The sequence below is a fragment of the Mesocricetus auratus genome, unplaced genomic scaffold (genome assembly GCF_017639785.1).
Source record: "Mesocricetus auratus isolate SY011 unplaced genomic scaffold, BCM_Maur_2.0 Super-Scaffold_100010, whole genome shotgun sequence".
In the NCBI taxonomy this organism is placed as follows: domain Eukaryota; kingdom Metazoa; phylum Chordata; class Mammalia; order Rodentia; family Cricetidae; genus Mesocricetus; species Mesocricetus auratus.
The window spans coordinates 61,074,458-61,099,985 of NW_024429194.1; the positions used below are offsets into that span (position 1 = coordinate 61,074,458).

The 25,528-nt window shown below is 35.0% G+C and overlaps 1 non-coding gene across 1 annotated transcript; it reads left to right on the forward strand.

Moving 5' to 3' along the window:
* Nucleotides 1-23,746: 23,746 nt before the first annotated feature.
* On the forward strand, nt 23,747-23,908 carry LOC121143007. Its single transcript, XR_005880150.1, has one exon. It is a non-coding gene; the product is annotated as a U1 spliceosomal RNA (small nuclear RNA).
* The last annotated feature ends 1,620 nt before the right edge of the window (nt 23,909-25,528 follow it).

The following is a 25,528-nucleotide window of genomic DNA, read 5'->3' on the forward strand; positions in this document are numbered from 1 at the left end:
AACTTCTCAATACCCAAAACATAAAGTAGCCCCATCCTGAGTTAAATATTCTGTTGTTTAGGCAGGAAATGCAGTGACCACATCTGATGTCAAATATCCTGTTGTATTCACATCTTAGACCCAACATCCTGTTGTCAAGATAAGACAAAAGATACTCAATACTCACAACTTATACCAAACATCTATTGTTTCGCCTTGGAAGAGCAAGACAGGTAAAAACTCTCTGACCTTAAGTCAAAATGAAGCAGGGTCATTTTTATGAGCATGACATCTTAGTTGCTGTTCTATTGTTGTGATGAAACACAATCACTAAAGAAACGTATATAATACTTAATTCAGGGCTTGCTTACAGTTTCCAAGGGTTAGACCATAATGAACTTGGTGTGGATGATGGTAAAAAGAACTTACATCTTAACCTTCAGATAGCAGGCAGAGAAAGACAGAAAGGAAAAAGAGGATGGAGAGAGGTGAGAGAGAACCTGTGAAGGGCTTTTGAAAACTAAAGGCCCACTCCCATTGACATACTTCCTTCCAAATGTCAAAGCCTTGTAATCCTTCCCAAACAGTTCTAGTAACTGGAAACTGAGCAATCAAATACATGAATACATGAGCTCATGAGGGGTCATTCTCATTGAAACCACTACAAGCATGCATATATATATATATATGCAGAAACCCATCCACAAACTATCTTTATTTAGAATGAGCTATCAAAACATGTGGAGTAAGACACAAGAGGCAGGGCTCTTATTCTGAATCTGGAGGAAACCAAGATGCCTGAAAAAGCATAAAAAGTATGATACAGCTAATACTCAGATTGTAAAAGATAGGGTAAGAGAAAAAGGGGACAAGAGAACCAAATTAAGAAGGGTGGAGTGTGAATGTGTGTGTGTGTGTTTGTGTGTGTGTGTGTGTGTGTGCGTGCATATATTCCCTGATATGTAAGTGCTACCAGCTGAATCTGTATGTTACTTGTGTGTGTGTTTTCAGGCCAACCCAAAAACAGGGCAAACCATAAAATGTTTCTAAGTGTGGAAGTGATCACATACTTTTGTAATTTTTAGAAACCACTGTTTATTTGTACTAAGGTACGATTCTGTCAATTACATGGAAAAATAATTTGATTAACAATGATCAATCCAAATAACCCACATACATGAAGGCAAAGGGTGGGGTATTGTTTAATGAATGCAAATCATTCTTTTTCTTAGGTTCAGAATGAATTTTCAACTTTAACATTCCAGAAAATAAATGAATAAATGCAACCTTGAAAATTTTCATGGTAAGAAGTTTATTCCATGTATCCTGGAGAGTTTCAATCCAAGCACAACACCATCTAGTTTGCTATCACATCTCCAAACAGGATGCTTTTGAACATGGAAAACCATGATAGATTTCAGACCCTTGGTTGAAATACTGCTTTCATATTGTTTTCCAGCCACTTGACTCTTATAACTGAAGGTTTTAAGTCATCAATGCTGTGTAAAGGGTCATAGAAGCCAGGAAAAGCATGAATACCTTATAATACAGCAATTAGCTTTGATTTGTTTAAAGAAATCTTCACTGCATAAGTACTGTGAGATGAAAGAGAATGTCTCTTCTTCCTCCTCCTCTCCATCCTGTTCCCAAGGAAAAGAAAAGTTATTCACAAAGAAGTAATGGCAAAATGTTTTCCATTAGATAAATTTAGGGGAATCCTCACAATAATTATGGTAAATATTCAGATTCTGCCATTTGGATTAATTAATTCACTATGAAGTCTGAAAAATATTTATCTATTGTATAAAATAGATTTAAAAATGGTACATAATCCAAAAGAAGAAAGTGAGTAGGGTTGGTTTTTTGTTTGTGTCTTGTTTGTATCTGTGTCTTGTTTCTGTCTGTATGTCTGTCTGTCTGTATCTCTCTCTTGCACACAACCAATGATAGCAAATAATAGGTACGTTCATAGTAACCTTATAATATTTTATGTACCAAGATTTATGAAAGTTTTAGCTTTTATGGAAGACAGTACAAAAGAAGATCACTAAGACCAATTTTGAGGATCAGCAAAAGTTTAACATATCCTAATCCAAGATTTGTAGTGTAAATTAGTTTTCACGGGGAGAGGAAAAATAAAAGATTTCACACAAATATGCAAAAAACTAGAGTCAAAATATAATCTAAATTATGTTATTAAGTCATGTACGATGTCTCAAGTGCAGAGCACAGCAAAGATCTAGAAAGTGAGGGGTGGAGAATGAGGGAATTTTTTACTTTGTGACGCATTACATACTATTTAAAGCAGTAGTTATAAAATAGGAGTATTACTATCATTTTTGTTGTTACTATTCCTTGAAACAATGTGAAGAATAATGCAATTGAAAACAATGCAGAAATCCTCAACAGGATTTATTTAAAAGCAAAAGGTTCAACACTATACAAAGTACTAGTCTGTTTTCTTCTCTGTCAGCTCTATTCCTCTCCCATGTTTTCATTTTATTCAGTTTTATGTTATGAAGAAAAATTGAAGTTGCTCATCTCAGTATAGCTTTTCCATAATCACAACCTACATGGCAGTATCAGAATTAGAGATAACAAAGGCTGGGCAATCAAATATAATTTTGTTACAATTTTAGTGGGATAAAGGTTTTTAAAGTAGAAATGGGAGTTCTGTATTTCATCTCGAAGCATGCAAAGTGCCCAACAGAAGTTACTGCAGAAGCCTGTGGGCATGTTCTAAGTCACTGTTCACGAAGAAGGAATTGGGCTTCCCTTTAATGTCCAGAAGTAGAAACTTAAGATGAACAAATTTTCCGTTATTTTTTGAGTTATTTAATTCTGTTTCCTTCCTGGTCTTTTTGAAGCTGACCTAATATTTTTATCAGCAATTTTATTATCCTCTGAACTTTTTTCTTTTGTCTCATACTGTGATTTTCATAATGGGTATCATCATAAACATAAGAGAGCAAAAAATGTGTATTTTATTATTGTTAGTAAATAATAGAATCAATCATTCATATATTTGTATAGATATAATATCACTAGGTGAAAATGAGAACATTAAGTTTTATTTTAAAATTTCTTCTTTCTGTTTTCTCCCTCCAATCCATACCATGCCATCTTTCCTTCCTTTCAAACTAATGCCATCTTTGTCTTTGATTATTAATGTTACTTGTTGTGGGATACTTATACCCTGTGTGAAAGTGTTTTACTGTGATTTGGGTAAAACAAAGCTGAATGTCCAATAGCTAGACAGGAGTTATAGGCCGGATGTTTGGAGACGGAGATAACTCTGGGAAGAAAGAGGCAGAGTAGCTATCCAGATGAGGAGGAAGCCGCATGAACAGTGTGGAGAGATGAAGTAACGAGTCATGTGACAGAATGTAGATTAAAACAAATGGCTTAATTTAAGTTATAAGAGCTAGGAAGACAAGCCTAAGCTAAGGCCAAAGTTTCATAATTAATAATAAGTCTCCCTGTCATTATTTGGGAGCTAGAAAAGGTACAGTGAAAAACTTGTTACAGTTACTTATATAATTGTTTATCTAGTTATGGATCCTATGATATTTCCCCCTACTGTTTTAGAAAGTCTGTTGACATTCTCACTGTGAAACGCTTGCTTAGACAGGCATATTGTTATGAGTTCATGGGTATAGCTTCCCTGTCCTTTCTGGGAGACATAACCTCACAGCAGACTTTCAGATTTACTCACATTTATAGTCTTTTTTCTCTCTCTTCCACAATGTTCCTTGAGCCTTAGATGTAGGAGTTATTTTGTAAATGTATTTGTTGGGACTAGGATTCTCATTATACATGCTCAAGGGGTCATATCATTTTATACTTATGGAAAATTATACACAATGTATATAACTTGTACACTTACATATGTTCATATACTTAAACATATGGCAAGCTCATCCCTTCACTGACATGAGAGGCTATACAAGAAGATGCACACACAGATACACAGACACACACACACACAGACACAGATACACAGACACACACAGACACACACACACACACACACACACGCACACACACACACACACACACACATACAGGACCAGTTGAGACATCCAGCCTCATGAACTGAACAACTACTGAATTCTTGGGTTTCCCTTCCAAAGACAGCGATTGTTGGACTAGCTGGATCACAAACTATAAGCCAATGAGAACAATGGCAAACAGCAAGGGGACAAAAAGAAGAACACTTGGCTTGGCATGGGCTTTTGAAACCTCTAAGCCCAACCCTAGCAACACACTTCCTCCAACACTGCCACACCTAATCCTTCCCAGATATAGTTCTGACTCTTCATCAATGAAACTTGTCTTTACAAAGAATAGAGACCATTACAGAAAAGTATAGATGGTCATAATACAATAATTTTGAAGAACAAATAAATTGATTTTTAAAAATAAAAATAAATGCTTAAAGAAAGTGAATGTATTTTGAGATAGTATTTCTTAACAGAAGAAAGTATTTCCCTAAATAACTCTTTGGAAAATACAAAAGAGAAGAATATTTTCCTGAAAATAAATGGCACATATCACATAAGACACACACAGAACCTTTACTGTAATGTCAAGGGGAGCCATATCAAGTAAATAATCACAAAGGTATTCTTCATGTTTGGGCATAATCTACTGAAGAAGAGAAGCAGAAGTTGTTGACACAGATTTTTACAAGTATATCAAATATATTTGGTGGATAAATGATTTTTCAGAAAGAAGAGTTATTTAAACATAGGTTGCATTTAAATTTCACACAACAGCCACCCTCCTGTGTATAAAAATGCATCATCTTTTCTAAAATTCATAGTTCTTTTTTCTCACAAAGTTTTGAGAACACATTTTCCCTTCAGAGTGAAATATTAATTTGCATGTATTTTTCAAATGTTTACATAATAGAACCATGTTAGTTTTTCAGAAATTGTGATGTAAATAATGGGTTCTCATGTACTCTGTAACATCTGCCATTTGTTTACATGTTATCCCCTTAACACACTCTATTCTGGCTGCTGTTATGATAAAATGTTCTGCTCTTTCTGTTTATATTACCCTCTACCAAGCATTGAACATAACTTTTGTATTCTACTACTCAATGTGTACATACTGTATTTAGTTTATAACTCAAATCCTTTAGCTGTGTTTCAGGTTACTTTATTCTCTTTGCTCTTTTATGCTACAGCTCACAGTCTGCAATAGGCCTTCACCTTTTTAAAAGTATTTTACATATACACTTGCTTTTTCTATTGAATAAATTTTTTACCTACTCCGTACTTGGCAAAACTTAGCTGATTTTTCAAATCATTGTGTCCTCATTAATTACAATAAAAGTCTTCTCACATATATCTGAACAAAACAACATGAAAACCTTTCATGTCATTTCACACCCCTAGCACTAATCTTTGTTTACTTTCTGTATTATTCTGTGATAATTTTTCTGTCCAGCTATGTACAGAAAATGATTTTTAAGAAATCATTTCCAACTTTTATGTTTATTCAAATTAGTTTCCAATTAAACTAGTTAATATCAATTGAAGACTGAAGACTTCTTAGAATTATACACTGAAATGATTGATTATGTTAAAATATAGATCACCAAAATCCTTTGATGCTTCTTGGTATCATATCCAAGATGACCCTGTGGGCTAAAAGTCAATATAGAATATCCCATTAGGATATTCAATGAACTTTAGTCAGTGTCTTTATGAATAAAATATAAGATTTACATACATGTGACAAAATTAAGTCACTGAAAATAAAAAGGAAGTAATTCTTTGGCTTTCAGATTGAACCTTTTTTTTTCAAAGACGATTCTGGCTCTCAGCCTTCTTTATTTGTCTGTGGCTCTCTTTATAGGTTGTGGTCTTCCCCCATCCACTTAGACATGTTTGTAGTTATTGTTCCTGCTCAACTCAAGCAGTGCTCTTGGTGATACTTTGTTGGTGAAGTCTCTGTTGTTACTAGGAGACACAGTCTCACAGCAAACTCCTGATTCTCTGGCTCTTAAGTTCTTTCCATCCCCTCTTCTGTAATGAACCCCAGCCTTAGATGTGGGAATTATTTTATAGATGTATTCATTGGATTGGATTAGCCAGCCCTGAAAACATATAAACAAGTAACATTGTACAAACTGGGCTTACATATTCCTGTGGATATATATGAGTGTGTGTATGCATATACATAAGTAACAACAATTAATGATAAAAGAGACCACAAATTTGAGAGTGAGGAAAAGGAAGGACAAAACTATGTGATTATATCATAATTTCAAGAATGAAAGAAACAAAATTAAAAAAGAGAAAAATTACCTTATGAATCTTGCTCTTACTTTTAAAATTAACGTTTTGGTTAGCACAATAAGTGATTGACATTTAAAAGTTTCTACTGTACTTCATTCCTATTCATATCTCTTGCTGGTACCTTTCCTTTACCCATATAATTCTCCTTTCTGCTTCTATGCCACATTTATTTCACTACCTCACTGGTTCCCTTCTCTTCCTTCTGATTTCTTCTATTTACATAGCGCATTTCTTTTTCTATCTACATTCACTTATGAGAGGAAACCTTGATATTAACTATGACTTACTTTATTTAACATAATGGCCGGTTTCATCAATTTCCTAGGAATTGCATAAACTTTTGATAACTATGTGCCTGAATCCTATTCTACCAAGTTATACTATGAGATTTGCTTCTGTGTGAAAAAGAGTAGAGAAATTTATTTCATCTAATGGATTAGCAAAAGGATGAGTTATACCTTGAAGCTGGGGTGAAAAGAGAAGCTCTTTCTTTGAGAGAAGCCTTCCCGCCAGCCTGGTTCTAGAGCTGCATCAGTCCCAAATAAACACACAGGAGGCTATATTAATTATGAAGCTGTTGGCCTTGCTTGTTTCTTACTGGCTAGCTCTGACTTAAGTAATTACTCCATAATTGTTAATCTAAGTATGTCTCTTACAGGAGAAGTTTCCGGGCTTCCTACCCCATGGCATTACATCTCGACTCTCTTGTGTTTCTCCTTCCCAGAGTTCTCCTGGACTCCTAGTCCCACCTATCTAGATTCCTATTGGCCAGCAGTGCTTTATTGACAAAGGACTTCCCCAACATCTCCTCCTTTCTGTTTAAACAAAAAGGTCTTAACTTTAACACAGTCAAATTGTATATAACAGAACAGTTATCAAGTAAGAACACAGTTACAATATTTTAACACGATTTAAAGAAAATATCATCCATCCAATCCTTGTGAGTCCAAAGTTTTATATGTAGCTTATCTTTTATCATAACTAAGGAAAACTATAATTATAACTATCTGTCTTCAACTCCATCAAAGACCACAGAAGGATAATATATGAACATTAGGATTGACAGAGACATCTTACTGCGTGGACAGTCACCCAAAGTTCCTCTGTAATGTTGGGGCATCCATCTTCAGCCCATAGGCCACAGTGTGTCTGGAAGACTTCTTAGCAAAGCAGGACATTTCAAACTGTCCATCTGCATTGGCAGTCTGTCAGTCATTTTTCTGTGTCCTGCAGAAAGTCTTGTAGAATCTTCCATGAAGCAGGAACCCTGAGGGACTATCTGAGTTCAGCAGTCACTTTCCTGTGGGTCCTGCATGTCCAGATTAGACAGCAACAGTCAAGCAGTCCAGGCAAAAGCTGTTTCTTGCCCAAATGGCTAATCTTGCCACACTGAAAGCAAACTCCATAATGAGTTTCTTCGATGCCCACCTTCCTCTCAGACGTAATTGGTGCTGCCAGGAGCAGACATTTCTCATTGTCAAGAAAAATCCTAAACCATTTTAAATGCCATTTTCTAAAGGTCTTTGAAAGGTTTGAAGACTATCTGTCTCAAATACATCTCTATATATCTAGAAAACCTAACTTACCTAATTATAAATTCTGACTATTATAAGTAACTATCTATAGTCTGTATTTAATTATGTATTATTTTTAAAAGATCAGTATAAGCACAATACTTAATCAAGAGGAGAAATATACACATCACAAAATTGACCTTGAATTTGTATCAATAAATGAAAAACAATACACATACCATAATTCCCCTTTTTACCATTAAAAGGAGATTGGTTGTGATCATTAATCAATTATAAACAATCCCATTTAAATGAAAACAAAGATTTATAAACAAGATGGGAATTAGGATGTTGCTCATTTCAAACTGCTTCATGCTGGAAGGGGGTGCTGTTCATACCATGGGGATCATGACAAAACTCAGAAACCTGTATAAGTTCTTATTTTCAAGGCCTGTAAAGCTGCATCATCTTAGCTGTTTCAGTTGGAACACCTGGTCCACTGCTTCCAGGGGTCTTGGTTCGTCAAACCACAGAAGCCTGGAAGGAATCCTCAGCTTTTTATTTTCTGTAGAAACATAAGCAAAATCTCCTTTTCCAAGTAACATATTCTTATACTTAAATTTTGAAGTCAAGGCATTTTCAAAAGATAGAAGTTGGGTTAATTTAGCAGCATTTATAATCAAGTGTACTTTAGCAGCTGTTCCTTCCTGAGCAATCAAAAAACTGAAAAACACAATAGCGTACAGTATCCAGACTCTCTGTGTATTTTCCATCTTTATGTGGATTATTTATTTATCTATTATTACTTTATTTCTTTCACTTTTATTTATTTTTCTCTGAGACAGGGTTTCTCTTTGGAAATCTGCCTGCCTCTGCCTCTGCAGCAAATCCTACCGGCATGCGCCACAACAGCCAGCTTCTCTACTTATTTAACACTTTGCCGTTTCATTTTGTCTCTCAATCTTACGTATATTTTTAAACACACTGTAAACCTTTAGAGGTTTTGTTCATCCAAGTCTGACTTTACTGTAAATCTTTACGTTTTTCTGGCCACGTGTTTTATCTGTTAAAACCGCGGCTATTTAAACTGCTGTTTCCAAGATGGCAGGCTTAAGCATGATTCCAGCTTACTGTCTCAGTCTGACATCCAGCAAAAGCTGCCACTTCCCCCTGTATGTACACACCTTTTAATCGTTAGCAGAGTCTCTTAAAGCAACCTTGTTGGGTTTTTTTTCCTTCTTTTCTTTTTATGCCAAGTCAGGAAGACTCCCGTAAGCGAGCCGCGTGAATCTCGGCTTGTCCCTAGCAAAACAGAGCCCACCTGAGAAAAATGCTGCTACCAAAATTGTGTGCTTCTCTCTGTTCTTCTGTTTCTAAAATTCCTTTAAAGCTTTTGTTGTTTTGCGTGGAAATTCAATCCCACTTCTGACACCATTATGTAAAGAGAAGCTTTTTCTTTGAGAGAAGCCTTCCCGCCAGCCTGGTTCTAGAGCCGCATCAGTCCCAAATAAACACACAGGAGGCTATATTAATTATGAAGCTGTTGGCCTTGCTTGTTTCTTACTGGCTAGCTCTGACTTAAGTAATTACCCCATAATTGTTAATCTAAGTATGTCTCTTACCAGAGAAGTTTCCGGGCTTCCTACCCCATGGCATTACATCTCGACTCTCTTGTGTTTCTCCTTCCCAGAGTTCTCCTGGACTCCTAGTCCCACCTATCTAGATTCCTATTGGCCAGCAGTGCTTTATTGACAAAGGACTTCCCCAACACTGGGGTGAACAAAATTAAGCATACCCATACAATTCAAGACCTGGGACTGCTGATTTAAGTCTACTATGCCTTCTTCCAGTTTTCTGTTGCTCATACTTTAAATTTGATTGTGTGATGTGTTGTTGAACATGAAGCATATGTAGAGATCCCCCAACAGTTTTTCCTGTTTCTTTTCTGTTTACAGAATAATTTGTCAATTGAATGAAAAGATGTGTTACATTGAAGACACAAAAACATAATGACATTTTAGTGCATTTGTCTTCTCTTTGACTGACATATACCTTGAAGGTAAAATTCAACTGGTTCTTCAGATAGTTTTCACATTTTCTCACTCTACCTCTCCTCCGGGAATATATTATATACCATGTCTTGTAGAATTGTAGCCCTCATTCTCTTGAACTCTACTGTGAATCATTTCTAAATTCTAATAAAATAATCATCTCATCACAAAGATTTGGGACATTGTCTCCAGCCATCTGTGCATAAATCACATATCTGACTTCAAAGACATGGTGGTATGAGGAGACACAATTTGATTCTTTGGCTATCTGTATTTTTAATTCAGAGTTTACTTTTTATGAATAGTCAGATGGTGAATGTTTCTTTTCAGATTAGAAACAAATGTTTAAATGTTGGTTGTCAAAATCTAGACATAAATAAATATATTCCTATTTTTTCCCACAGTTCTGTGTTGTGGTTTGGCAAATAGGTAAATGATTGTACTACTTGTGTATGCTGCTAAATTTTTTAACTTTTATTTTTTCATTTGTAAGTAAAATTTGTGGATAATGGTTTAAATTATATATGAATAGCATACAATCATCAATTTACATAATTAATAGTTAGTACCTTGCTTAGGTATCATTTTTGTAATGAGTACTTTACATTCATTTTCTTAGTGCTTTTTTAAAAATGTTATTTATTGTAGTTATCATATATATTCTTGTAAAATATCACCTCTGCTTCTAAGTATGATTTTCAATTTGTGCAATCCTTATAAAGATAGTTTGCTTAAGTGTTGATGCTAACTTTTGCAACAAGTTTTTTTCTGAGTTAGCATGTAGTAATACTACATGTGCTAAAATAATGAAATGATTTGAATTTTAATTTTTTAGGTAACATATGTATTCTGAAAAACCATATGTTTCAAATATTTATTTTACATTTTTGTTTTATTAGAATCTCAAAATAGAATTTTCTGTGTCTTTTTATATTAATTTAATTGCCTATTTGCAAAGTGCCATCTGATAGATTTTTTTATTGGCGGAGTACAGCACAACTTCTAATAAGTCACATGTCATATAAAAGAACACAGTAAGCAAATAATTTGATTAGGTTTTCATGACTTAAACCCATTGGACTAATAAAAACTTTGGTTTCATTCAATAGGGAAAATAGTAAATTGTAAATAACATTAGTTGCTTATGTCATAATTTTATTTAGAAGAAGCATGAATCTGTTCTGTCAAAAGGAACTTGACATACCTCTGCCTTCCAAGAGCTTTTTAGTTCCAAGAACATTGGATGCATAGGTATGCATGCACACTTTAAAACACCCTGGGGTGATGGATCCCTCATATTTTCATCACATTGATTATATGGAACTTGTTTGTTTTCAGATTTTCAAAGAGCTGCTTACCAGAAAGAAGTGCAGAATCTCAGCTAATTTTATGTTAGTTTCTTCTTATTAAGTAAAATTTACTTTAAAATCTGTAATACTCTATTGGAAATACTTTGTATTATTTATTACCTTTATAACACAGTGCTGGATTTTCAACACATAAAATACAGTACTGGAAATGAAGAGATCTGTGGTGAATATGGTTCATCTAAGGATGTTGTGGAAGAAGTCAATCGGAGATTATTTTTTATTCTCCCAAGCTACATTTAGTGGAGAGTCTGAGAGAGTTGCTTTGAGTGTCCAGCTGTGCATTGGCACAGTTTATACATTCCGCTGATCTGAAAAATATCCAATTGCTTTGCAATCTGGTTCTTGGCTCCTATAGCCATCTTTCATTCCAGCTGTGCTATTGATTTTATTTCCTTGGTATTTCTAAATTTCTGTTTAGCTTCTCTGTAGTTAGAGCAATGCTTTTAATGGTTATTGTCTGGTGTTAATTTTAATGCTAAAAACCACTAATATCAATTGATAAAACAATTTCACATTTGAAAGGATCCTGATGGACTGCACAATGCAAATTTCCTTCAGTTTTGTTCATTGACTTCTGTCTTTCATGATTCCTATTCATTCTCCTTTTTTATTATATTTTTTAATGTGAACTCATTTGTAAATAAAACAGTTGGGTCTTGAATCAAATATGAAGATGGATAAGATGATATGAGATGTGATGCAATCTGATAGAATGTGATACAATATCTCTGGTTATTATATAGTCATTTAAAAGGAGAAGGTGATACATTTTTCAAGTTGTACACAAACTACACTGTATATTCTAAGGGAAAGAGTGGTGAGAGGTTCAATGATGATCAATACTAGGGGAATGGGAGCTAGTTCTGCTCTAAACTGTTACTTTTTTCCTTTAGTCAAATTGGGTTTTCATAAAATTATAAACCCTCAATCATTTTCATTCCACTTTTCTACTCTTTAGTGGCATTGATAGCATTTGTTATATAAAATGGTCCCATGGCAACAGAAGTTTACCTACTGTTGTATAATAAATCTTAATAAATCAACTATATTACAGTTCTGTCATTTGTATTCAAGGAATCGATCTTTATAATGAGTAAATTGGACATTTTATTTCTATTAATTATCTAGTTGAAATAACTGGAAGTATTTAAAAATAATTGTTCATAATTATGGAAACAGATGAGCTGCAATGTTCCCTACATTTCTGTAGGGATTAACTCTATCTCTGTTGAATAAACAAATTCTGAGAATAGACTGAATATTCTAACTACAGGAAGTTAAATAACTACACTTATGTGGTAAAATTCCAAGTTACAAAAACTGTTTGCAAGAAACAAAGAATTAGAAAATTTGACTCAATGTTTGGCCTTGAATATACTTCTTGAGAACTATAAAATAAAATACCACATTTACAGACATTTCATAATTAAAGGCGGAGAGTGGCCCTGAAAAAGTTTATTAAGCATATATTTAATATGCAGCATCTCAAATTGAAGAATCAAATAAGACTATGAATCAGATGAGACAGAAAGTATGAATCCCATATTGCAGAAAAAAGGACAATATCAGAAGATAAAAAATGATAATTATGCTTTAACTGTCCGGGGAACAATCATTAGTCAGTTATTCAAATATTTTTGGATTAGAAACTTCATTTGATAAGAACTTTGAAAAAGTTGATACTATTAATTAACACTGTAACACATTACAGTGCTTATTATGTGTGTCACTTACCATAACCAGAAAATATTATATACATAGTCAACGCTCACATCTATTAATATATTTGCACATATTACAATCTCGGTATAAAGAATAAAATAATGATGACAGTAAGCACACATGTCAGAGATCATGGAAGTACACAGCATGTGGCAATTGACAATTCAGATGTCAACCCACCAGAGGAGTGATTCTCTGATGGAGGTTAATTCTGCTCAGGCAAAGCCTGCAAGACCATTGACTTTGGAATCTGTTCCTCACATTTGCTAAGGCAGCTGGGTGTCTCCACAATACCTGCATTGTAGTGTGTAATCTCATGTGATACGCATATGTAATCTCATGATGACATCTCAATCTTATGGGGGCATATATCTGTGAGTAGTCACGAAGATTATTTTTCACTTATTGTATAATTGATATATAGAAAATATACTGGGACACACTTCATAACTAGATGTTTGTCCCATGAGCACTGTAGACACTTAAAGGCCTGCCTTGTTCCTTTTGCTCAGGCTAACTCTACAAAATTCACTCATTTTTATCTCAGAACAAGTTGAAACTAGGCTAAAGGCTTTTTGTAAGTAGATCATAAGTTTAAAGCTTTACAGCTATGCACAAGGTCGGAGTCACAGGTGTCTAACCAAGGTTGCTACACAAAGCACCCTAAGAAAAGCATGCCAATTCTTCACTTGCCTAGTCTAGTTGATAAAAGACCTATGCCTCAAACGTATCTCCCTGGGAACTGTGCTCCCACCCTTTGTTATAGTCTTACTCCTGAAACCTTGAAACCCTTGTGTTACCATGATAAATGACTTGGATTACTTATAGCTTACCCTAGGAATGTGCTTTTGACCAATGAGAAGTAACTCTTGCAATTTTTTTCTCCAACCCTCCTGAAGAAGAGAGGGTTTTTTGTTTTGTTTTTTGTTTTTGTGTGTTTGTTTGTTTTAGGCTGGAAGAGAAGAAGCTAAGAGGAATTAGAATTAGGCCAGGAGAATTAGAATAGAAACAGAAGAATAAAGAAACTTGTTCAGAACAGACATGTGAGAGAATTCATTCATCCTCAGATACCTAAAAAAAAGTTACTTTAACTTGCTGTAGTATACAATATGAACCTTGAAGAGGACCTTGGGGCTGGACCTCAAAGGCCCTCATTACATTCACAGATAGTAACTAGCCATGTGCTCTAGCTATAACAATAGCTTATTTTACAGCTGGGTCTTGGCTAAACTAGTTTATTCATAGTTCTGAGAAAGGGGTATATATTACAAATCATATTTAACTATTAAACTCCTCTTTCATACTCAAAGTAAAATGAAGAAATAATCTAGGGATAACATTTTAGGGTTTTATGTAACACCTAAGCTAATCTTAATGATTAAGTTTTTTGAGTTTAACCTAAGAAATGCATAAAAAAGAATAGTCCAGTGTTGGAGTACTAGTTGAAGCTCAGCTATGACATTATAGAAAAGAATCTAAATGGTGGTCCTGGGCAGAACATGAAGGTGTTGTATTCAAAGAAAAAGTTTAGAGAACAGAGAAGGCCACTATGAGACAGATATTCATAACAGAGAACTAGGGAGGAGGATTCATTGTATTCCAGATAATATGTATTCTCATGGCACAGGAGAGAAGTTGAAACAATGTCTGCTTCTGTTTGGCTATCATACCAACAGTGATTAAATCATCGGGAGATTTTTCAAATAGAAGGATGACCTGATAGGCAATAAAGCATCAGACAGAAAACAGGGGATGTGTATCTATTGTAATGAAAAAGGATGTCAGTTCAGTATTTATAACAGAATTATGACAGCATGGCTATGAGCAAGGTAAAGGTGACATTATTGAATGTGAATCATATAATGAACCCCCCATCCACCACACACACACACATACACAGTTCCTTATCTTGTCAGTCTGTTCATTCACTTACTCATTTTTTTCCTGCATTTCTTTGTTGACATAAGTTTACTATTATTCTGATTTCTAGGAATGCTCAAATGGACATTTGCGTCCTTACCCTCAATTATTACAATATGTATAAGCTATCAGCAGAGTATAATATTCATAGATATAGCAACATGCCTCAATTAACAAAATTTGACTAACCTATTAAAGGTGAAAAGATATCTAGAATTTTAAAATGTTTGACTTTAAATGCAGTGTTTGTAAGACAAAGGCAATAGAACATTCCATCTAGTGGTGCCTTTTAGCAGTCCATGTGAAACTTTGTTAGAGGATTTAAATGACCTGGAACACTGATAATCTAATGTTCAAAATGTTTTAAAAGTTTATAAATAAGCAGTACTTATTTATCATATACATCATGATGTTTATATATATATACTGTGAAATAGTTCAGTTATCTAATTAACATATATAGCCTCATATGCTAAATCATCCTGATGAAAACATTGAATACATACCCTCACAACATTTGAAATTACAATCCACTTATTCCTTACCTTTTCTCCTATTTCCTTATCAAACACCCAATTGAAGTGCTGACAAACATTTGGAGGCTTACTTAGTAAATTTATTATTTAATGAAGAAAGCAAACACCAGAATAAGGACCTAAAGTAGCTAGACAGGGTCACATGGAGGTACTTCTTTAGTCTTACTAAAGGCAAGTCTAAAGGCAGGCTATTACATAACCATATTTGGCATCAGATCTATGACCTTGTTTTGTGTTGGAAAAAAATTAATTGACAGAAGACATAGAAATAAACATGACTACACCAAGAAGCCAAGTTATTTGTTCCAACACCAAAAGATTTCCTTCCTTAACTTAACAGTTCAGTGACCTCCTAGGTAGGACCAAAGAGAAATATGGTGTGCCAATTTCCAGCTCATGAAAAGCTGTCCTTAAGTATCCAGGAAACAAAGAACCTGAAATTCTGGTTGTGTATTCTCATAGCAGTACTAGGGATTAAATACAAAGCATTGACTATTTTAGGTGCTGTCAGCTTGACAGGTAGGAATTAGAGAACCATCAGGGAACTGAATCTTGGAATGTTTATGAGGCATTATCTACATTTTGCATTAGATTCATTGAAGGGTCAGGACTTACGTGAGCACTACCATTCCATGGGTGGAGGGGGTCTGAATAAAAAAGAGAAGGTAAGGTGAGCATAGGCATCCATCACTCTCTTCCTGAGTCTGCATTCAGTGTCACTAACTGTCTCTAGTTCCTGCCTCATGACTCCCCAGCTATGGTATGCTACACCCTAGAACTGTGAGCCAAATTAAACTATTCTCTCATTAAGGTATTATTGTCATGCATTTTGTCACAGCAACAAGTCAAGTAACTAACACACTAGAAAAACTTTCTATCACTCGTCTATATCCCCACCCTAAGAGCCTGGTTCTTATCTCAACCCAAAGCAATGCTGACTATCTCCCTTTTACCTTAATCACCTCTCATGTTGCCTGACCTTTGTGACATCAGAGTCATTTACAGTTACAAGCAATAACTTTTTTCTTAGTTTCCTGTTATCTTTTTTAAAGATTATACTATTTAATAATTGCTCTTTAAATTTTTCTTTTATTTATTGAGATTATGACATCATTTACCCCTTCTATTTCCTTTGATCAGGCTCTCCCATATACCCCTATCTTGTTCTCTATCAACTTCATTGTCTCTTTTATTTTTTCATTAATTGTTACATACATACATCTATATATATGCACACTTATTTCTAAACATATAAATACAACCTAAATATATAAATAAAAGATATATTACATATATGTATATATATGTATATGTATATCTTGCATGTATGTTTTCAGGGCTGACCATTTGGTATTGGGTAAACAACTGGTGTGTTTTTCCCTAGGGAGTAATATTTCTTGCATTCTTAGTGGCATTCCTTAATTGCCTGTGGTTCTTTGTGTTAGGTTGACATTTCCCTCCTCCAAGCCACCCCCATATCCTGTTCATCTTAGAAAAAACATTCAGAAACTGGGTCTGGGACATGAACAGAGAATTGTCAAAAGAAGAAAAGGAAATTGCCATGACATTCTTAAGAAATGTTCATTTTCCTTAGTAATTAAGGAAATGCAATTCAAAGCAACTTTGACATTTTATCTTAACCTCAGTCAGAATAACAAAAATCAACCAAACAGCACACAATAAATGTTGAAGGACATGAAGGTAAAGGGGAACTCTCATTAGTGGTCTATAACATTGCAAACTGGTGAAGCTACTCTGGAAATCAGTGTGGAGAATTCTCAAAAAGCTAAAAGTAATTTTTTTAAAAGACCACGTTTTACAATATACCTAAGAAAACCCTTGACTCATAACTGCCATTCCTTAGTCTATGACCTGAAGGCATATTCCACTGCTCTTGCCCAAATAACATCTAAATGGCTTACAAAACATTAATACTACAGATATTTATGGATATTAATACAAAAATACTAACATTCTCAGAGTGAATATAGGTGTTATTTTTCAAAACCTAGTTGATAATGAACCTCATTTATATGTAGCCTATTAACATAACATGTAAAGCACACAACTGAAAAGCCATCCCCAGCTGTATCCACGGCTAAGGCAGTCTGTAAATCTGTAGCAGGGAGAAGGATTGTTTTACCCTGCAGTTGGAAGCCGAAACTTTGGGTTATTCACTATATTTGAAAGTAAGTTACAACTTTTAAATCTAGAGGTTAGTGTTGATTAATTCCTCTGGTAATTCCAGCATTCCAACTACTAGGGAATAGTACCTATTCTACCCAAATGTATTCAAAATCCCTGCACTATTTTTTTATCTTGCAATGTTGTGCTCTTGTTTCAAGATCTTCAGAGTTTCCCTTTCCGCTCAGAATAAAATCCAAGTTATTTTTCCTTAAAATGAAGATATAACTTATTCCTACTCTCTTAATACCTGACAAAGATCTGACTCCAGAGAAGAAACCCAGGACTTGGATTAAGACTTTGACAGTCAGCCATTACTGAGGAATCCAATTGCTTGGATTAAGGTTCTGATGGTCTACTTGCTTGGATTAAGGTTCTGATGGTCCACTTGCTTGGATTAAGGTTCTGATGGTCCACTTGCTTGGATTAAGGTTCTGATGGTCCATTACTGAGAATTACTCCTTCTCAGTGCTTTACTTTTCACTCTTTCAGCAATGGATTCCGGGGTAGTTGTTATTCCCTGCTGGCAGAGACAGCACCTTGATAACGGAAAACGTCATGTCTCCACTTGGTCTCTGCCTTCTGCCTGTCTTTCAGTTGTGTACTTTTAGCTTTCTCAGGGCACTTATGGTCTTCCTGCTGCTTGGTGTCTGCTCTTATAGCAGCCATTGTCCCCTGGCCTGTATTATGAATACATGCCACAGCAGTGCCACAATTTTTATTGTCATTGATTTTCAGAATGGTGAGATGAATTTGGATTTTGTAAAATGAAAGTCTTGACCCAGTGCACATTCCTGAATTCAGAGCTAAGAATCAGGTACTACAAAGTTATCACTTTTTACCTGTGTACCACAATTACTGTATGCCAAGTGATGAGCTTTTTTATGGTGATGATGGTTTTAACTCTGAAGTTTCATATCTGAACAATTCCCCACTAATATATACATTCACCAATGGTGTGTACACCTGTTTGAATATGTTCTCTAAATCCAAAAAGATTAAAGACAGCTTTATTCTGAAGTATAGATCAAGCTACTGTTTTGACAAAACATGTAGAATCTTCTGTTTGGAGGTAGTTTGTAGTAAATAGTATGTAGAATGGTTTTGATAAGAGTTGGTAAAAATATATTTGATTGTTGTTGCCATGTAGATCACAGTGCTAACTTAGGATTCCCTCCAAAATATATTTCCTAGTTCAAAACTACATGTAAGTGGATAATTTAAGAAACAAATCAAACAGGTCTTCACAGGGAGTAGATTTCATTAAGAAAGCAGCCTGGAAGCTGGACAACAGGATGAAGGCGTGTAACCCCTGACATTTGGAGGCTAGAACAGGAGGATCATGAATTTGAAGCTTACCAGAATTACATGCTAAAACTGTCTCACAGCTGGTCAATCAACTACCTGGCCAGAAAGCAAGATTCTAGAACTGAATAATGAGAAGTAGCTTCTATTAGAGCCATGTCCCTCCATAAGTGTAGCTGACAAGGGACATGTTTCTTGTCTCTGACTATAGAGGTAGAAAACTGGATTGCTTTCATGATTTCTAAACACTTCAAATTAGAAACAAGCTTTATAAACATTTGGAAAAAAATGACAATGCCAGAAGTGTAGATTAATATGTTTTTCCATAGGTAAAAGAGCAAATGGGTTTTCTGCTTATGTCTTTAGCTGAGATATTCATATTAAACACATTTTACAGTTTTATTTTCTTTTGAAAGTACTAATGTGATCAAATTATAATATTTGACTTTTATACCTTCTCAAATATATATAAGTAGTTTCCTTTAAAGTTTACCTTTTGAATTTTTAATGGTCTTAAAACTTTCATTTTTGCTTTAAGGCTTCTTCCATATGTATTATCCAAACCTCACTAACCTGTGTCTTCAGAATGCTATGGCACTCACCATGTTGTTTAGAGATATATATTCATGACATCTATTTGACTAATAATTTTCATTACTTCTTTCTACACTTTATTGGACAGGAAAGGATGGTCATAAGGCTTTTCAGGTTTGAATGTGATATCTAATGATGTTTTCAAGGTTAATCAGACCTTTTCCATAATACAACTTTAAGGCATCATTTAGTGATTATTTTTAATTTTTCTGAACTGCAAAAATGAGACAAATGATAATTTGGTTTTGTTGATTGAGACAGATATAAAGTCTATTTATGCCCAGTTTCTTAGAGGAAATATGTCTTGAACATTTACTATAAAATAAGTATGGCTATTACTTGAAAAGCAAATGATATATAGTTGAACTATGCATTTTTTCACTACTAGATTTAAGTTTGTTAAGAAATAATATTCATTTTGACAGTTCTCAGTAATATTCCTGATTGTAAAATAATCTTGAAAATTGTAATCTAAATCTGAATATAGTCCAAGAGATCATTAATAGCTAGCTATCTTCTATAGAAACCTTATGGGATCAATATAATTATGTACCATTTTTGGGTAAGCTCATTAGTAATTTTATCATCTAGCTACCAAAATAGCACTGTTATTCTAATGATAGTAATAGCAGAGACTGTTCAATATTATGTCTTTAGGCATGTTATACACAATAAAACTTATTACCTGAAATTCTTTTCATTTAGTTCCTACAATAATGGAAATGAAAAAAATAATGACAGGAAAACCAACATATGACTTATAAGATTAAATGTGAATACAGAAAGGAATTAGAAAATAGATGTTATAAAATATGATAAAATTATTTAAGTGTACCAAAGTCATTTAAATCATTTGTGTAACTCAATTTTGTTTAACATGGCAGCCAAAAATAATTAAATGGGACAGGAAAACATCCCAGCAGGAAAGTGCTTGACATCAAGCTTGGTGCCTGAGTTCAATCTTTGGGTCCCACACAGTAGACGAGTACTACAACAAGTTGTCTCTGGGTCTCCATGAGTGAGTGCAGCGATGCAGGCATGGCCCCCACTGAACTAAATAAATGAAAATATTTAAAAAGCAATTGGCATTCTGAAGATGCGTTTACGTCTTTTTCTTACATGGTGAATTTTCAAAGTCTCCTAATTGTCAGTGTCTAAAATTATCTAAACAGGCAGGAACACTTTGTCTATCTTCCCATTTTTGGTTCTTTCAAGTGTCACTTGCATTGAAACAATATTTAATGTGATTGTTTCATATACACACCAACCGTAGTTTTCAAAGATTCATACATTTCTGTTTTTAATGTTTTCTCACTTCTGAACAGAGACATTTAAAAATCATCATATCAGGATGTTAGTTTTCATCTTTATCTTTAGTGGACAGACAGGTACAGTGTGCTGTCCTCCAATTAAAATTTTGGAGAGATGTGTTTGTATTTCCTATCTCTTAAACTGTTGGTTTGAGAATCCACTGAAGTAGCTTCTGCTCTAGTGTTCTGAAAAGCACTGAGGCATGCGGTCCACTAGTAAGTGACTTCTGAGTCTAGCAGGCAACACCACCTAGCTATACTCAACCTAGCTATACTCAAGTTAACTGAGGCCGTGGTTTCCAAGTGTGTGATGTAGTCGTTGGAAAAATACATATGATCACGATTAATGTATACATAATATAGGTATCTTATTAAAATTTTGAAAAGCAGTTTTAGAACTCTCCTATTAACAAGAGCTGAGTTTGTACCTCAAAAAATGATGGAAGGCTGAATTTTGAAGCAACTGAATTTATTTAAATTTATGCTCGTTTTATGAAAGTGTTTTATTTTTTGCATTTTTTTCATATTTTATTTTCAAACAGTCTTTTCTCATTTTACATACCAAGCCAGTCTCCTTTTCCTCCTCCTGCTTCCCCCACCTTCTTACCCCATCCACTCCTCAGAGAGGGTAAGCTTCCCATGGGGAGTCAAGGAAGTCTAACACATGACTTTGTGACAGGACCATGCTCCCCTCTCCCCCCTGTATCTAGGCTAAGCAAAATATCCCTTCAAAGAGAATGAGTTCCAAAAAGCCAGTATGAACACTTGTGATAAATACTGGTCCCACTGCTAGTGGCCCTACAGATTGGCCAAACCACATAACTGTCACCCACTTCAGATCGCCTTGTTCGATCCTATGCAGTGCGTCCCCCCGCCACCCCATTGTCAGTCCAGAGTTGGTGAACTCCCACCAGCGCAAATCAGCTATCTCTGTGGGTTTTCCAAAATGGCCTTGCCCCCTTTGCTCATATTATCGCTCTTCCCTCTCTTCATCTGTACTCTTGCAGGTCTGCCCAGTGCTTAGCTGTGGATCTCTACATCCGCTTCATCAGTTGCTGGGTGACAAATAAGGTAGTCGTTAATCTGATTACAGGGAAAGGTCAGTTCAGACAGTCCATTAATGCTTAGGGTCTTATCTGGGGTCTTCCTTGTGGATTCCTGGGAATTTTCCTAGTGCCAAGTTTCTCACTAGCCCCATAATGGCTCCTTTAATCAAGATGTCTCTTCCCTTTCTCTCCTTCTCTGTCCTTCCATCATCTCCACCATGTCATTGCTCATGTTCTCCTCTCCCCCCACCCATGTCCCTTCTGTCCTTTCCCAACCACACTCCCAATTGTCTCAGGACATCTTGTTTATCTTCCCCAGGGAGATCCACGTGTATCTCTCTTAGGGTTCTCCTTGTTACCTAGCTTCTCTGGGGTCATGGACAATAGGCTGATTATCCTTTGCGTTATATCTAATATCCACTTTCGAGTGAGTACAAACCATGTTTGTCTTTCTGGTTCTGGGTTATCTCACTCAGGATGCTTTTGTCTATTTTCACCCATTTGCATGTAAATTTCAAGATGCCATTGTTTTTTTTTATAACCACTGAGTAGTACCCCATTGTATAAATGTACCATATTTTCTTTATTCATTCTTGAAAGCATTTTAAAAGAAGAAAATTTTATCACTGATTTTTGGAACAAGAGAAAATAAACATACATCCTAGAATAAAATAGAGTGGATGGGGAAAGGGTTAGGGAGATGATGGGGGGAATGGGAGAATGGAAGGGAGAGGGAAATGGGATTGGTATGTAAAATAAGATGGTTCTTCATTTAAATTAGAAAATAATAAAAAATAAAAATGATATTTCATGGTTCATGTAGCTGTGACATTTTAAAATTGAAACAATAGTTTTCTTTCTTTTACTCCACCTAAATATTACTACATCCTATTTCACAAAGGGTTATCAAGCAGCTCTCAGCCTGTGACTAGTTAGTATGAGGTAAGTAACTTATTTATCAAGTTTTTATTTATTTGATACATGAAAAGAAACTGTTTACCTTCATTTAAACACTTGCATCACTGTGAAAATTTTTCATTTGTGAAACAATATGAAAATCCTGTATTTCAAAAAAGCAATGCAACCTTGATGATATTCACACAGCTAACTAGTCAGTGACTATTTGCTGGTTATTTATTTAGTATCATTCTTATCATCAAATTTACACACTAAATAGCTTCCTAAAATAAAACATAAGACAGCTTTGTTTCCTCAGAATTAAATTCAGACGTTAAGAGTGCCCTGATTTAGAAACACTCACACACACACACACACACACACACACACACACACACAATCATGCTAACAGTGACCAGGGTGCTCTTGGTTTGATGTTCATTCTCTCATGCAAATACATAAGACATAAACCCACCCCAATATGTATACAAGCCCAAGGTACCTGTGAATGAGTACTAAAGTAGGAAATGCAAAAGAGCCAGTTTGGGCTGGAGAGGGAAAAGGAATATTTAACTTTTAATTCATAAATCAAGCAATGATCACTTATAGACTAAACACACAATAGTGTCAATGTCAACGTCACCATGGGGGGCAAAATTCTCACAATATAATGTTTAGCAATAGTTGTGAGCTCAAAACTCTCAGAGTTAAAGACAATTGAGCTGCTACCCTACACACACACACACACACACACACACACACACACACACACATGCAAGCACACACACAGATACATGCACACACAATTACAGAGATTGGAAACGCCAAGAAAAAAAAGGCAAATCATAAGCCTGTAACTGAAAACAATTCGAAGAGTATACTGAAAATTTGAATATATGTCAAGGGTTAGACAATGAGCATTCCTTGTAGTGTTCAAGAGGATAATGAAACTGTTGCTTAGGTTTAAACATGATAAAATATTTATAGTTAAGATGTATATAAAATGTATACTCAGCAGGCAGGGGGAGCTACCAGGACTGTGAAGGTAGTTTACCAGGGTAAGGCTTATCCATTGTACTCCCAATGTGTTGTTCCTGGTGATTTTCCCCAAAGTGGGAAAGTTGACTGTATAATTTTGGTAGTGGGGTGTGGACTGTGTTCATGCTCTCCTCTGCAAAAGAGGAAGGAAGGAAGGAAGGGAAGGAGGGAGGGAAGGAGGGAGGGGGGAGGGAGGGAGGGAGGGAGGGAGGGAGGGAGGGAGGAAGGAAGGAAGGAAGAAAGAAAGAAAGGAAACAAAAACGTAAAACTTTAGACACAATCACAGATATTGTTTTCCAGGCATCACAAGGGACACAGAAGTACACAGAAAATGATGAGTTCAAGTGTACACAAGAACAGAAACAATAAAAAACATCGCAATGTAGTATGAAGAAAACTAAGAGAATTCAGTCAGCTATTTTAGTAATCACAAATCACATGAGTGTAAAGGTATTTTACTTGCCTTCTAAGAAATAAGTATATTTTTTTAAAAAAAATCACTGTGTGCTGAATATAGATCACACATACAAATGATCACAAAGTTGTAGGGGTAAGGGAATAGAAATTATTCAAATCATTTAGTAAACAAAAAATGCTGAGTAAATATAGAGTTTAGGAGCAATGTTTACATATTTGGCAATATGATATGTGATTTCAATAATAAAGACAATGACCTGTGATGATAATGACTAGTGTTACTGTGAACATGTCATAGGCAAGCATCTGTAAATGGTTTATGGAGTTTAGATGATTTACTTGTAAAGACAGCCCGAAGAACTTTGAAAGCTATGATATAAATCACTGTGGTGTTCCACTTGATGTGAATATACACCCATGGTTTTAGACTTTTAGTTGTAAAATACACAGAGTCTGTTAAAAATCAAACTCACAGCTTCATAGAAAGGTAGTCTGTGAATACAAATATGCACAAGAAGTAATTTGAGAAGTTTATAAACCCAGGAAAAAGAAATCATTTCTCTCCTAATCAAAATAAAAAGTACTTCACTTTTATCGGCTTGGAAAAAGTATAAGGTATTAAAACAAGATTGTTGGCAAAGATACAAAAAAAACCCCATAAAATTTAATGAAATTTGGGAGGAGAGTGAATTGGCACTGTGGAGAGTACAGTAGATTTAGCTTATATGCTACAAAGCAATTTCATTTCTAGGAATACGTGCTAAAGAGGCTTGTACATGACAAAAAAGGAAATATGTTAACAATTACTCACAAAATTAATGCTTTTATTAGGAAGTTATTGGAATTGCTCTGATGTGAGCAAATCCCACATGTATGATGACAATATGGGTAATAACTTAAGTAGAGATGCATGAAGCAGGATGCTGTTTACAAAAGCATACAAATTTGTACTGGGATCCACATGTCTTTAAAGTATAAATAAATGGAAGTAATGAAGCAGAAATTTAGAGGATTGGTTACTTCTGGAGAATGTATAGTAGGAGAACACGAGAGGTTTGTATAGAATACTTCAACTGCATTAATTCTTTATTTATTGTTATAATTACCCTTAGTATTTATATATGTGTATATGTAAGTGTACCATGTGAATGTGCGTAGATATAAGTGTCTCTCCTCAGAGGCCAGAGGAGGGTATCAGGTATTCCCCAGCACCAGGGTCACAGGTGTGTGTGACCAAGTCCCGATCTTGTTTTTCCCTATGTGGGTTCAGGAAATTTCAACTCATGTTTTAGCAATTACTCTTACTAACTCAATGGCCTTTAAGCCTTTGTTAT